Raw genomic sequence first — 15132 nt, forward strand, 5'->3', positions numbered from 1 at the left:
CGTCTGTCATTATGCCCCAACACTCGCGAGTTTGAAGCTCGTCACAGTCATCCCTTCCCAGATCCTACTCGAAATACCACAGACAAGGTTTAGACTTTCCGGATCTCAGGAATAGCCGCCAATAATTCTAGCCTATACCACGAAGACTCTGATCGTGAACTAGGAGGCTAAGAGATACACACTCAAGCTATTGCAGATAGAACGGAAGTGGTTGTCAGGCACGCGTTCATAGGTGAGAATGATGATGAGTCTCACGGATCATCACATTCAACAGGTTGAAGTATGAGTGAATATCTTGGAATAAGAATAAGCTTGAATTGAATAGAAAAACAATAGTACTTTGCATTAATTCATGAAGAACAGCAGAGCTTCACACCTTAATCTATGGGGTATAGAAACTCCACCGTTGAAAATACATAAGTGATGAAGGTCTAGGCATGGCCGAATGGCCAGCCCCCTAAACGTGATCAAGAGATCAAAAGTGATACAAAGATAGTCTCAAAAATGATCAAAAGATGTGAAATAAATCACTAAAAGTAGTTTTTATACTAAACTAGTAACTAGGGTTTACAAAACTGAGTAGATGATGTAGAAATCCACTTCCGGGGCCCACTTGGTGTGTGCTTGGGCTGAGCATTGAGATTTAACGTGTAGAGACTTCTCTTGGAGTTAAACGCCAGGTTGCCGCCTGTTTGTGGCGTTTAACTCTGGTTTGTAACCTGTTTCTGGCGTTTGACTTTAGAATAGGGCAGGAAGTTGGCGTTTGAACGCCAGTTTGCGTCGTACACACTTGGTCAAAGTATGGACTATTATATATTGCTGGAAAGCCCTGGATGTCTACTTTCCAACGCAATTGAGAGCGCGCCAATTGAGTTTCTGTAGCTCCAGAAAATACACTTCGAGTGCAGGGAGGTCAGAATCCAACAGCATCTGCAGTCCTTTTTCAGGCTCTGAATCAGATTTTTGCTCAAGTCGCTCAATTTCAGCCAGAAAATACCTGAAATCACAGAAAAACACAAAAACTCATAGTAAAGTCTAGAAATATTAATTTTGCATAAAAACTTAAAAAAATATAGTAAAAACTAACTAAATTATACTAAAAACTACCTAAAAACAATGCCAAAAAGCGTATAAATTATCCGCTCATCACAACACCAAACTTAAATTGTTGCTTGTCCCCAAGCAACTAAAAATTAAATAGGATAAAAAGAAGAAAATATACTATAAATTCCAAAATATCAATGAAACTTAGCTCCAATTAGATGAGCGGGACTAGTAGCTTTTTGCCTCTGAACAGTTTTGGCATCTCACTTTATCCTTTGAAGTTCAGAATGATTGGCATCTATAGGAACTCAGAATTTAGATAGTGTTATTGATTCTCCTAGTTCAGTATGTTGATTCTTGAAGCTACTTTATGAGTCTTGGCCGTGGCCCTAAGTACTTTGTTTTCTAGTATTACCACCGAATACATAAAATGCCACAGACACATAACTGGGTGAACCTTTTCAGATTGTGACTCAGCTTTACTAGAGTCCCCAATTAGAGGTGTCCAGAGTTCTTAAGCACACCCTTTTGGTTTTGGATCACGACTTTAACCGCTCAGTCTCAAGGTTTTCACTTGACACCTTTATTGGCTTTTTGCTCTTGCCTTTTGGTTTAAAGAGCTCTTGGCTTTTTCTGCTTGCTTTTCTTTCCTTTACTCTTTTTTTTTTCTTTTATTTTCGCCCTTTTTTTTTTGCAAGCGTTGTTTTTCACTACTTTTTCTTGTCTCAAGAATCAATTTTATGATTTTTTATATTATCAATAACATTTCTCCGTTTTCATTATTCTTTCAAGAGCCAACAATTTTAACATTCATAAACAACAAATTCAAAAGTATGCACTGTTCAAGCATTCATTCAGAAAACAAAAAGTATTGTCACCACATCAAAATAATTAAACTAATTTCAAGGATGAATTCGAAATCATGTACTTCTTGTTCTTTTGTGGTTAAAACATTTTTCATTTAAGAAAGGTGATGGATTCACAGGACATTCATAGCTTTAAGGCATAGACACTTAAACACTAATGATCATGTAATAAAGACACAAACATAAGTAAAACACAGAGCATAGTAAATGAAAAATAGAAAAATGAGATTAAGGAACGGGTCCACCTTAATGGGGGTGGCGTCTTCTTCCTCTTGAAGAACCAATGGTGCTCTTGAGCTCCTCTATGTCTCTTCCTTGCCTTTGTTGCTTCTCCCTCATAGCTTTTTGATCTTTTCTAATTTCATGGAGGAGGATGGAATGCTCTTGGTGCTCCACCCTTAATTGTTCCATGTTGGATCTTAATTCTCCTAAGGAGGTGTTGATTTGCTCCCAATAGTTTTGTGGAGGAAAGTGCATCCCTTGAGGCATCTCAGGGATTTCATGATGAGGAGCTTCCTCATGCTCTTGTTGAGGTCCATGAGTGGGCTCTCTTGTTTGCTCCATCCTCTTTTTAGTGATGGGCTTGTCCTCTTCAATGAGGATGTCTCCCTCTATGATAATTCTAGCTGAATTGCATAGGTAACAAATGAGATGAGGAAAGGCTAACCTTGCCAAAGTAGAGGACTTGTCCGCCACTTTGTAGAGTTCTAGGGATATAACCTCATGAACTTCTACTTCCTCTCCATTCATGATGCTATGGATCATGATAGCCCGGTCTATAGTAACTTCAGACCGGTTGCTAGTAGGAATGATTGAGCGTTGAATGAACTCCAACCATCCTCTAGCCACGGGCTTGAGGTCAAGCCTTCTTAGTTGAACCAGCTTGCCTCTTGAGTCAATTTTCCATTGAGCTCCTTCCACACATATGTCCATGAGGACTTGGTCCAACCTTTGATCAAAGTTGACCCTTCTAGTGTAGGGGCGTGCGTTTTCTTGCATCATTGGCAAGTTGAATGCCAACCTTACATTTTCCGGACAGAAATCTAAGTATTTCCCCCGAACCATTGTAAGCCAATTCTTTGGATTCGGGTTCATACTTTGATCATGGTTCTTAGTGATCCATGCATTTACATAGAACTCTTGAACCATTAAGATTCCAACTTGTTGAATAGGATTGGATAGAACTTCCCATCCTCTTCTTCTAATCTCTTGTCGGATCTCCGGATATTCGTCCTTTTTGAGCTTGAAAGGGACCTCAGGGATCACCTTCTTCTTGGCCACAACTTCATAGAAGTGGTCTTGATGGACTTTTGAGATGAATCTCTCCATCTCCCATGACTCAGAGGTGGAAGCAATTGTCTTCCCTTTCCTCTTTCTTGAGATTTCTCTGGCCTTAGGTGCCATTACTGGTTATGGAAAAACAAAAAGCAATGCTTTTACCACACCAAACTTAAAAGGTTTGCTCGTCCTCGAGCAAAAGAAGAAAGAAAGTAGTGGAAGAAGAAGAATATGGAGGAGATAGAGGGAGATATGTGGTTCGGCCAAGGGGTAGAAGTAGTGGTTGTAATGTGTGAAAATGAAGGAGTGGTGAGGGGTTTATATAGGGGTGGAGGGAGGGTTAGGTTCTGTGTATTAGGGTTGGGTTTGGGAGGGAAAGGATTTTGAATTTGGAGGTAGGTGGGGTTTTTGGGAAAGAGTGGATGGATGTGATTGGTGAAGAGGTGATGGGTAATGGTGATGGAGGTGATTGGTGAAGGGTATTTGGGGAAGAGTGTTATGAAAAGGTGGGGGAGAGAGAGAGAGAGAGAGAGGTGGGGTAGGTGGGGATCCTATGGGGTCCACAGATTCTGAGGGGTCAAGGACTTATCATCCCTGCTCCATTTAGGCGTGTAAACACCTTTAGAGTGCAATCCTGGCATTTAACGCCAGATTGCTGCTTGTTTCTGGCGTTAAACGCCATCTTTTCTCCCTTTCTTGGCGTTTAATGCCAAGTTGGTGCTTGTTTCTGGCATTAAACGCCAGACTGTAGCTTGTTTCTGGCGTTTAACGCTAGCTTGATGCTTTTTTCTGGCGTTAAACGGCAATCTGATGCTTCTTACTGGTGTTTAAACGCGAGTAAACTCTTCCTCCAGGGTGAGCTGTTTTTAATGTTGTTTTTTATTCTGTTTTTGATTTTTCAGTTGTTTTTGTGACTTCACATGATCATCAACCTACAGAAAACATAAAATAACAATGGAAAATAAATAGATATAATTAAATAACATTGGGTTGCCTCCCAATAAGCGCTTCTTTAATGTCAATAGCTTGACAGTGAACTCTCATGGAGCCTCACAGATAATCAGAGCAAGGTTGGGGCCTCTCAACACTAAACTTAGAGTTTGATTGTGGCTTCCCAACACCAAACTTAGAGTTTGGTTGTGGCCCCCCAACACCAAACTTAGAGTTTGAATGTGGGGGTTTTGTTTGACTCTGTATTGAGAGAAGCTTTTCATGCTTCCTCTTCATGGTTACAGAAGGAGAACCTTGAGTCTTAAATACAAGGTAGTCCTCATTTAACTGAAGGACCAACTCTCCTCTGTCAACATCAATCACAGCTTTTGCTGTGGCTAGGAAGGGTCTGCCAAGGATGATGGATTCATTCTCATCCTTCCCAGTGTCTAGGATTATGAAATCAGCAGGGATGTAAAGGCCTTCAACCTTTACTAGCACGTCCTCTACTAGTCCATAAGCCTGTTTCATTGATTTGTCTGCCATCTCTAGTGAGATTCTTGCAGCTTGTACCTCAAAGATTCCCAGTTTCTCTATTACAGAGAGTGGCATGAGGTTTATCCTTGACCCCAGGTCACACAGATCCTTCTCAAAGGTCATGGTGCTTATGGTACAAGGTATGAAGAATTTTTCGGGATCCGGTTTCTTCTGAGGTAATGTCTGCCTCATTAATGCATTCAGTTCATTGGTGAACAAGGGGGGTTCATCCTCCCAAGTCTCATTACCAAATAACTTGGCATTCAGCTTCATGATTGCTCCTAGATACTTAAAAACTTACTCTTCAGTGATGTCTTCATCCTCTTCAGAGGAAGAATATTCTTCAGAGCTCATGAATGGCAGAAGGAAGTTCAATGGAATCTCTATGGTCTCTGTATGAGCCTCAGATTCCTTTAGTTCCTCAAAGGGAAACTCCTTTCTATCCAGAGGACGTCCCATGAGGCTTTTCTCACTGGGACTCACGTCCTCCTCACTCTCTCCAGGTTTGGCCATGTTGGTTATGGTTATGGCCTTGCATTATCTCTTGGGATTTTCTTCTGTATTGCTTGGGAGAGTACTGGGAGGAGTTTCAGTAATCTTCTTACTCAGCTGACCCACCTGTGCCTCCAAATTTCTAATGGAGGACCTTGTTTCATTCATGAAACTTAGTGTGGTCTTGGATAGATCAGAGACTATGGTTGCCAGGCTAGAATGGCTCTGTTCAGAATTCTCTGTCTGTTGCTAAAAAGATGATGGAAAAGGCTTGCTATTGCTAAACTTATTTCTTCCACCATTATTTTTGAAGCCTTGTTGAGGCTTCTGTTGGTCCTTTCATGCGAAATTTGGATGATTTCTCCATGAAGGATTATAGGTGTTTCCATAGGGTTCTCCCATGTAATTCACCTCTGCCATTGCAGGGTTCTCAGGATCATAAGCTTCTTCTTCAGAAGATGCTTCTTTAGTACTGTTGGATGCAGCTTGCAATCCATTCAGACTCTGAGAAATCATATTGACTTGCTGAGTCAATATTTTATTCTAAGCCAAGATGGCATTCAGAGTATCAATTTCAAGAACTCTCTTCTTCTGAGGCGTCCCATTGTTCACAGGATTCCTCTCAGAGGTGTACACGAACTGGTTATTTGCAACCATTTTAAGGAGTTCCTGAGCTTCTGCAGGGGTTTTCAGATGAAGAGATCCTCCTGCTGAATGGTCCAATGACATTTTTGACAACTCAGACAGACCATCATAGAATATACATATGATGCTCCATTCTGGAAGCATGTCAGTAGGACACTTTTTGAGGGACTCACCTTCCTTCTGTCTGAAGGTTTGGATTTCCACTCTAAGCTTGCTCATCTTTTGAGGTGGAAAGAATTTGGCCAGGAAAGCACTGACCAGATTTTCTAAAGCGTTCAGGCTTTCCTTAGGTTGTGAATCCAAGCATGTTCTAGCTCTGTCTCTTACAGCAAAAGGGAAAAGCATAAGCCTGTAGACCTCAGGATCAACTCCATTAGTCTTTACAGTGTCAGATTTGCAAGAATTTAGCTAAGAACTGATGAGGATCTTCCAATGAAAGTCCATGAAACTTGCAATTCTGTTGCATTAGAGAAACTAGTTGAGGCTTAAGCTCAAAATTGTTTGCTCCAATGGCCGAAATTGAGATGCTTCTTCCACAGAAGTCAGAAAAAGGTGCAATAAAGTCACCAAGAAACTTCCTTGCATATCCACCATTGTTATTGGGTTCGGCCATGTCTCTTTCTTTTTCGAAAATTTCTGTCAAGTCCTCTCCAGAGGGTTGTGCTTTAGCTTCTCTTAGTTTCCTCTTAAGAGTCCTTTCAGGTTCAGGATCAGCTTCAATAAGAATGTCTTTATCCCTGTTCCTAATCATATGAAAAAGAAGAGAACAGAAAAGAAGAGGAATCCTCTATGTCACAGTATAGAGATTCCTTTGTGTGAGTAGAAGAAGAGAAGAATAGAAGAAGGAGAAGAGAAAAATTCGAACACAGAGAGGGAGAGAATTCGAATTTTAAATTAAAATAAAAGAATAATATTTTTTTTATTTTAATTATTGGTTAGTATTCGAAAATTAAGAGAAGAAATAAAATAAAATTTGAAAATTAAATAAATCAATTAATTAAAAAGATTTTTGAAAAAGTGGTTAGTGATTTTCGAAAATTAGAGAGAGAAAAGTAGTTAGGTGGTTTTGAAAAATATATGATTGAAATAGAAAACTTTTTAAAATCAAACAAAAAGTCAAGTGGTTAATTGAAAAAGATTTGAAAATCAAATTTGAAAAGATAAGAAGTTAGAAAAGATTTTTGGTGCACAAATTGTAAATCACACTTTTCACAACTCGTACCACTAACCAGCAAGTGCACTGGGTCGTCCAAGTAATACCTTACGTGAGTAAGGGTCGATCCCACGGAGATTGTTGATTTGAAGCAATCTATGATTACCTTGTAAATCTTAGTTAGGAGATTTATTATGATTATCAGTTTGAATTGCGAAAAATAAAAGAGCATGAAATAAATACTTGTTATGCAGTAATGAAGAATATGTTGGAGTTTTGGAGATGCTTTGTCTTCTGAATCTCTGCTTTCCCCTGTCTTCTTCTTCACACACGGAAGGTTCCTCCTATGGCAAGCTGTGTGTTGGTGGATCACCGTTGTCAATGGCTACCATTCGTCCTCTCAGTGAAAATGGTCCAGGTGCGCTGTCACCGCACGGCTAATCATCTGTCGGTTCTCACTCATGCTGGAATAGGATCCATTGATCCTTTTATTTCTGTCACTACGCCCAACCCTTGTGAGTTTGATGCTCGTCACAGTCATTCAATCCCTGAATCCTACTCGGAATACCATAGGCAAGGTTTAGACTTTCCGAATTCTCAAGAGTGCTGCCAATAGATTCTAGCTTATACCACGAAGATTCTGATTAAGGAATCCAAGAGATACTCATTCAATCGAAGGTAGAATGGGATTGGTTGTCAGGCACGCGTTCATAGATTGAAAATGGTGATGAGTGTCACGGATCATCACATTCATCATATTGAAGTGCGAATGAACATCTTAGATAGAAACAAGCGTGTTTGAATAGAAAACAGAAATAATTACATTAATTCATCGAGACACAGCAGAGCTCCTCACCCCCAACAATGGAGTTTAGAGACTCATGCCATCAAAGAGTACAAAGTTCAGATCTAAAATGTCATGAGATACAAAATAAATCTCTAAAAGTTGTTTAAATACTAAACTAGTAACCTAGGTTTACAGAAAATGAGTAAGCTAAGATAGATAGTGCAGAAATCTACTTCTGAGGCCCACTTGGTGTGTGCTGGGGCTGAGACTTAAGCTTTACATGTGCCTAGGATGTTTCCAGAGTTAAACGCCAGGTTGTAACCTGTTTCTGGCGTTTAACTCCAACTTGTAACCTGTTTCTGGCGTTTAACGCCAGAATGCAACATGGAACTGGCGTTGAACGCCCGTTTACGTCATTTATCCTTGAGCAAAGTATGGACTATTATATATTTCTGGAAAGCCCTGGATGTCTACTTTCCAACGCAATTGAGAGCGCACCATTTGAACTCTTTTAGCTCCAGAAAATCCATTTTGAGTGCAGGGAGGTCAGAATCCAACAGCATCTGCAGTCCTTTTTCAGCCTGAATCAGATTTTTGCTCAGCTCCCTCAATTTCAGTCAGAAAATACCTGAAATCATAGAAAAACACACAAACTCATAGTAAAGTCCAGAAATATGAATTTTGCCTAGAAACTAATAAAAATATACTAAAAACTAACTAAAACATGCTAAAAACTACATGAAATTACCCCTAAAAAGCGTATAAAATATTCGCTCATCACAACACCAAACTTAAACTGTTGCTTGCCCCCAAGAAACTAGACAAATAAAATAGGATAAAAAGAAATTGAGAAGCAATAATATTTCAGAGTTTTAGGTGAAGCTCAGATTCTAATTAGATGAGCGGGACTAGTAGCTTTTTCTTTCCGAACAGTTTTGGCATCTCACTTTATCCTTTGAAATTCAGAATGATTGGCGTCCATAGAAACTCAGAATTCAGATAGTATTATTGATTCTCCTATTTTAGTATGTTGATTCTTGAACACAGCTACTTTATGAGTCTTGGCCATGGTCCTAAGCACTTTGTTTTCTAGTATTACCTCCGGATACATAAATGCCACAGACACATAACTGGGTGAACCTTTTTAGATTGTGACTTAGCTTTGCTAAAGTCTCCAATTAGAGGTGTCCAGAGTTCTTAAGCACACTCTGTTTTTGTTTTGGACCTCAACTTTAACCGCTCAGTCTCAAGTTTTCACTTGACACCTTCACGCCACAAGCACATGGTTAGGGACAACTTAGTTTAGCTGCTTAGGCCAGGATTTTATTCCTTTTAGACCCTCCTATCCATTAATGCTCAAAGCCTTGGATCCTTTTTACCCTTGCCTTTTGGTTTTAAGGGCTACTGGCTTTTTTTTACTGCTCCTTCTTCTTCTTCTCTCTTTTTTTTTTGCTACTTTTTCTTGCTTCAAGAATCAATTTCATGATTTTTCAGATCATCAATAACATTTCTCTTGTTCATCATTCTTTCAGGAGCCAACAATTTTAACATTCATAAGATTCAATATAAAAAATATGCACTGTTCAGGCATTCATTCAGAAGACAAAAAGTATTGCCACCACATATAGATAATTAGAATTTTCCTTGTTAAGAACTCGAAAAAATATTGCCTCCTTATTCTAAAAATCTGCTATTTTATTCATGTTTGATGATATGAGAAAAATAAATTATAGCTTAATTGGAGATAAAATCAAAATAGAGATACTAATTACTACTACTCATATATAACTTCTAAGGTAAATTTCTAATAAGAACAATTATCACAGAGTTAAGGCTAAGATTAGAACTCAACAACCTTGAATTTGGGAGGTGGATGCCTCTTTAGTCTATGGAGTGCTTGGCCTTTCAAGAGATAGCTTCTGGCGCTTCAATTCCTTCAGTTCACGCCCTTGCTCTTCTTGTTCTCTAAGCAGTTTGTAGAGCATGCTATTTTGATTTTGCTGTTCTTTCTTCAGTTGATCCACAGCTTCTTGCAACTTGGTGACAGATGCTTCTAGGCGCTCTCAGTATTCAATTTGAGGGATTTTCGGGAGGAACTCCTGTGCTCTCCTCTTGAATGGTTCGTCCTGCACTTGTTGTCCTTCCATAGACTTTTTGGTGATTGGTAGCTGAACTGGGATGTACTCATCTACTCCCATTTTTATACCAGCATCTTTACATAACAGAGAGACCAAGCTTGGATAAGCCAATCTGGCATCTTTGGAGTTCTTGTTTGTAATCTTGTAAAGCTCACAAGCAATCAGCTGATGAACTTCCACTTCTTTTTCCAGCATAATGCAATGAATTATCACTGCTCTTCTGATGGTGACCTCAGAGTGGTTGCTAGTGGGCAATATAGAGGGCTCAATGAAGTCCAGCCAGCCTCTGGCGACTGGTTTGAGATCTCCTCTTTTGAGTTGGTTCGGGGCACCCTTTGTGTTGGTTGTCCATTTAGCTCTAGGGAGACATATGTCCTCTAGAATTTTGTCCAAGTTCAGGTTTGATCTCATCATTCTCCTATTAAAGGAGTCTGGGTCATCTTGCAGTTGAGGCAGCTTGAAGATCTCCCTTATTTTGTCAGGGTGGGTGTGAACAATCTTCCCTCTAACCAGAGTTCTATAGTCATAGAATGCGGTTCCCGCTATTCTCTGCCTGTCCGTCTGCCACAGATTTGCATAGAATTCCTGAACCAGGTTTCTTCCCACCTTTGTTTCAAGATTAGCTAGGACTTCCCAGCTCCTGTTTCAAATTTGCTCTTGGATCTCCGGATATTCGTCTTCTTTCATATCGAATTTAACTTCCGGGATCACTGACCTTAGACCCATTATTTTGTAGTAATGGTCTGAAAGTTCTTTAGTTAAGAACTTCTCTTGATTCCAAAGTGGTTTGGAATATTCTCTTTCTTGCCTCTTGAGTTGGTTTGTTTTCCTTTAGGAGCCATGATCTTAGTGGGTATTGGCTTAGTGATCATGGATAACCACACCAAACTTAGAGGTTTGCTTGTCCTCAAGCAAAAGAAAAGCAAGGAGAAGGAAAGAGGGAGAGCCAAGTTTGACTTGTGGAGGAGAGGGGGAGAGGCCAAACCAACATTTAAAGGGAAGGGGGGTGGGTTTCGAAAATTGTTTGAAAAAGATATGATAGAAAAAGTGATTTGGAAAAGATAAGTATGATAGGAAAAGATGTAATTTAAAATTGAAAAGACATGAAAGATATTTGAAAAAGATAAATTTGAATTTTGAAAAAGATGTTGTGAAGATTTAAAAAAGATATTGATGAGTTGAAAAGATTTTAGAAGGAAAAGAGATAGGATTGTTTTGAAAAGGATTTGAAAATAACTTGAAGAGGATTAAAAAAAAGGGTTTATGAATTAAGATACATTTGATATCTTTTGAAAAAGGATTTGAAAAATTAGGATTTGTAACATGTTTGTGCAAGAAATCATGAATTGAAACATAAAAAATGGAAAAAATTTGGATTGAAAACGAAATTGCCTACTCCCCACAATCCTGGCGTTAAACGCCCAACTGCTGCATGTTTTGGGCGTTTAACGCCCACTTGGTGCTTGATCTGGGCGTTTAACGCCCAGCTGTTGCTTCCAGCTGGCGTTAAACGCCAGAAACTCCTTTGTTACTGATGCCAGGGCATTTTGGCCAGTTTTACTGACCTTTTCTTTACTGTTTTTAGGATAGTTTCATGCATTTTCTTAGGAAATAAGCTAGTTTTGGGTAGATATTTACTTACACCTTGATTCAAGCATACATTGTGCATTTTACATTATTTCATGTCGATTTTGCATGAGTTTAGTGACAAATTGTATTCTGCATTACCCATGACTTGGACTAGAACTTTGATGCACTCTATTGCCTGATTTCAGGACCAAAGAAAGCAAGGAATGGGAGGTAACTTACAAAGTTAATGAGAAAAGTGACTGCCAATGACGCTCTCGAAGCCATCATTACCCACGTTAAGAGTCACGTTAACTAAGTTAACGTGAACTCTAATGTGAAGAAGGAAATTTGAGCCAACGTTAGTGACACTTAACATTATCACTAACGTTGGCCAATGCTCACAAGTGGCCACGTTAGAGTCCACGTTAACTTAGTTAACGTGGCCTCTAACGTTAAAAGGGGGAAAGGAAGCAAACGTTAGTGACATTCAACATTGTCACTAACGTTAGCCTAAGTGCACAATGCCACGTTAACTCCCACGTTAACTTGGTTAACGTGGAAGCTAACGTGAAGAGGCAAGAATGGTCGACAACGTTAGTGACACCCAACATTGTCACTAACGTTGGAAGCAACCACACAAACCCAAGGAGCCACGTTAACTTCCACGTTAACTTAGTTAACGTGGAGGCTAACGTGAGAGAAGAAGGTGATGGCCAACGTTAGTGACACTCAACATTGTCACTAACGTTGGAAGGAGGCACACAAGCCACTATGAGTCACGTTAACTCCCACGTTAACTTAGTTAACATGGAAGCTAACGTGGATGAGGAATGATGAGCCAACGTTAGTGACATTCAACATTATGGGGCTCTAACGTAGGAGCAATGGGGGCTTTTCAACGTTATTGGGAAAGTTAAGTCCCAATAACGTGTGCGAAGGACCTAGAGGCAACGTTGGTGGCAACGTTTATGCCACTAACGTTGAGGTTAACGTGGCTTTTACTTAGGAACGTTAGTGAGAAAGTTGATTGTCACTAACGTTCTCGAACTCATATTTTCACAAATCGTTAACAACACTAACGTCCTGAGCTAAAATCTCTGCCCACTTCACACTTTCTCTCTGCAAGTACAGCCAAGCCCAAATGAAGAAGAGAACTGCTTCAAAATCAAGATCCAAAGGCCCAAGACTTGAAGAGCCAACTAGAAGATGAGAAGAGTAGTATATATAGGAGTAGCTTTGAATTATTTGGAAGGGTTGCTGGGAGTTGGAAAATAGCATAGAACTACTTCCTGTATTTTACTTTCTTTGCTCTTCTAGTTTTCATCATGTATTCTCCATCTTTGTATTCATTTTCCAGAGCTATGAACAACTAAACCCCTTTCATTGGGTTAGGGAGCTCTGTTGTAATTTGATGGATCAATACTAGTTTTCATTATTCTTCTTCTATCTTTTCTCTTGATTTAACTTGAAAGCTTTCGATCTTCATCCAATTGGGTAGTTATCTTGGAAAAGAAACTATTCATACTTGGATCTCTTCTGAACTTTGGAAGAGGAATGAAGAGATCAAGCTAGAAATGCTTTTTCATGCTGGACCAAATTGGGTTTGGATGGATATGTGACTATAATCCTCTCAATGCTTGATTTGGGAAATGCATGTGGTATAATCAGTGACCATACTTCATCTCTTCTCATGAGCAATTGACCAAGGAATTGGCTATTGATCAAGATTTAAGAGATTGAATTATAAGAAATTGTAATTCAATCACTTAAGATTGCCAAGGAGATCAATGAGTGCATTGATTGAGGAAGAGATGTAAATGAGATTGATCCGGAGAATGCAACATCTCCTAAGCCCAATGAACTCCCCATTTCTGATCTTACCCATTCTCTTTAATTTCTGTCATTTACATTTATGAGCAATTCCCCCATTCCCATTTAAGATTCTGCAATTTACTTTCTGTCATTTACTTTCCCGCATTTAACTTTCTGTAATTCACAACTCAATTTCTGATTCGCTCAACTAAAACATTCCTCTAATTAAAGTTGCTTGATCAATCAATCCTTGTGGGATTCGACCTCACTCTATTGTGAGTTTTTACTTGACGACAAATTCGGTACACTTGCCGAAGGAAATTTGTTATGAGACAAGTTTTTCGTGCATCAAGTTTATGGCGCCGTTGCCGGGGGTTGATTGTGCATCAACAATGATTAGATTGGAGGATAACTAGATTGAGCATTTTATTTTTGGTTGATTTAAATTTCTGTTTGAGTTATTTACTTCCTGTTTTAGTTAGTTTCTTCCTTTCCCCCTATATTTTTTTTTTGTTATTTACATTTCATCTCACTAACCCACTAACTGTTTGATATATTGCATCACTCACACTAACAGAAATTCTGACAGATATACTTTTTGCACCTATTCTCTTTGCTTGTACTTGTGGTTGTATGACAGGGAGAAGAAGCGGGGCTTCAACTTCCTTTGATTCTGAACCTGAGAGAATCTTCCTTAGACTAAGGAGGGAGGCAAGAGACAAACGTGTAGTTGGTGCTGAAGAAGAGGAGGAACACTTTGAGGAATACTTTGAACCAAACATGGAAGAAAACATGGAAAACCATCATGAAGAAGAGGCTCACAACCATGGCGGAAGAGGTCGAACAAATCATACTGGGGAGGATAGAAGAGTTTTAGGCTCTTATATCACTCCAAACCCAGGAAACTGTGGAAGTAGCATTCAAAAGCCAACCATCCATGCCAACAATTTTGAACTGAAGCCACAGCTCATCACCCTTGTGCAGAACAACTGTTCGTTCGGAGGAAGTGTCCAAGAGGACCCAAATCAACATTTAACCACCTTCCTGAGAATATGTGACATATTGAAGTCTAATGGTGTTCATCCTGACACCTATAGACTGCTTTTATTTCCATTCTCACTCAGGGATAAGGCAGCCAAGTGGCTGGAATCTTTCCCAAGGGAAAGCTTGACAACTTGGGAAGACGTGGTGAACAAATTCTTAGCAAGATTTTACCCTCCTCAAAGAATTAATAGGCTGAGAGCTGAGGTCCAAACCTTCAGGCAACAAGATGGTGAGACTCTATATGAAGCATGGGAGAGGTTTAAAGACCTAACAAGGAGGTGTCCACCTGACATGTTCAACGAATGGGTGCAGCTGCACATTTTCTATGAAGGGCTTTCTTATGAGTCAAAGAAGGCCGTAGACCATTCATCCGGAGGATCTTTGAACAAGAAGAAAACCATTGAGGAGGCTATAGATGTCATTGAAACAGTAGCAGAGAACGACTACTTCTATGCTTCCGAAAGAGGGAACACAAGAGAAGTAATGGAGCTAAACAATGTAGATGCTCTGTTGGCCCAAAACAAGCTCATTACCCAACAGCTGGCTGACCTCACCAAGAAGATGGAGAGGAACCAAGTGGCAGCAATCTCCACTTCATCAACAACCCAAGAAGGAGTGAATGAAGAAGCAGAGGGTAGTCAGGAGCAAGCGAACTACATTGGGAATTCACCTAGGCAGAACCATGATCCTTACTCCAAGAATTACAACCCTGGATGGAGGAATCACCCAAACTTTGGGTGGGGAAATCAACAAGACCAAAGCCTGGATCAAAGACGCCTAAATCCAAACAATTTCACATCTAGACCATATCAACATCCCAATAACAACACCTCTCCA

General features: G+C 39.6%; 1 non-coding gene across 1 annotated transcript; it reads right to left on the reverse strand.

The window, feature by feature from the left end:
- Positions 1 to 14484: 14484 nt before the first annotated feature.
- Positions 14485 to 14588, reverse strand: LOC112761642 (small nucleolar RNA R71). The gene has a single exon (XR_003182029.1). It is a non-coding gene; the product is annotated as a small nucleolar RNA R71 (small nucleolar RNA).
- Positions 14589 to 15132: the final 544 nt, after the last annotated feature.

This window comes from Arachis hypogaea, chromosome 16 (assembly GCF_003086295.3).
Source record: "Arachis hypogaea cultivar Tifrunner chromosome 16, arahy.Tifrunner.gnm2.J5K5, whole genome shotgun sequence".
Taxonomy (NCBI): Eukaryota; Viridiplantae; Streptophyta; class Magnoliopsida; order Fabales; family Fabaceae; genus Arachis; species Arachis hypogaea.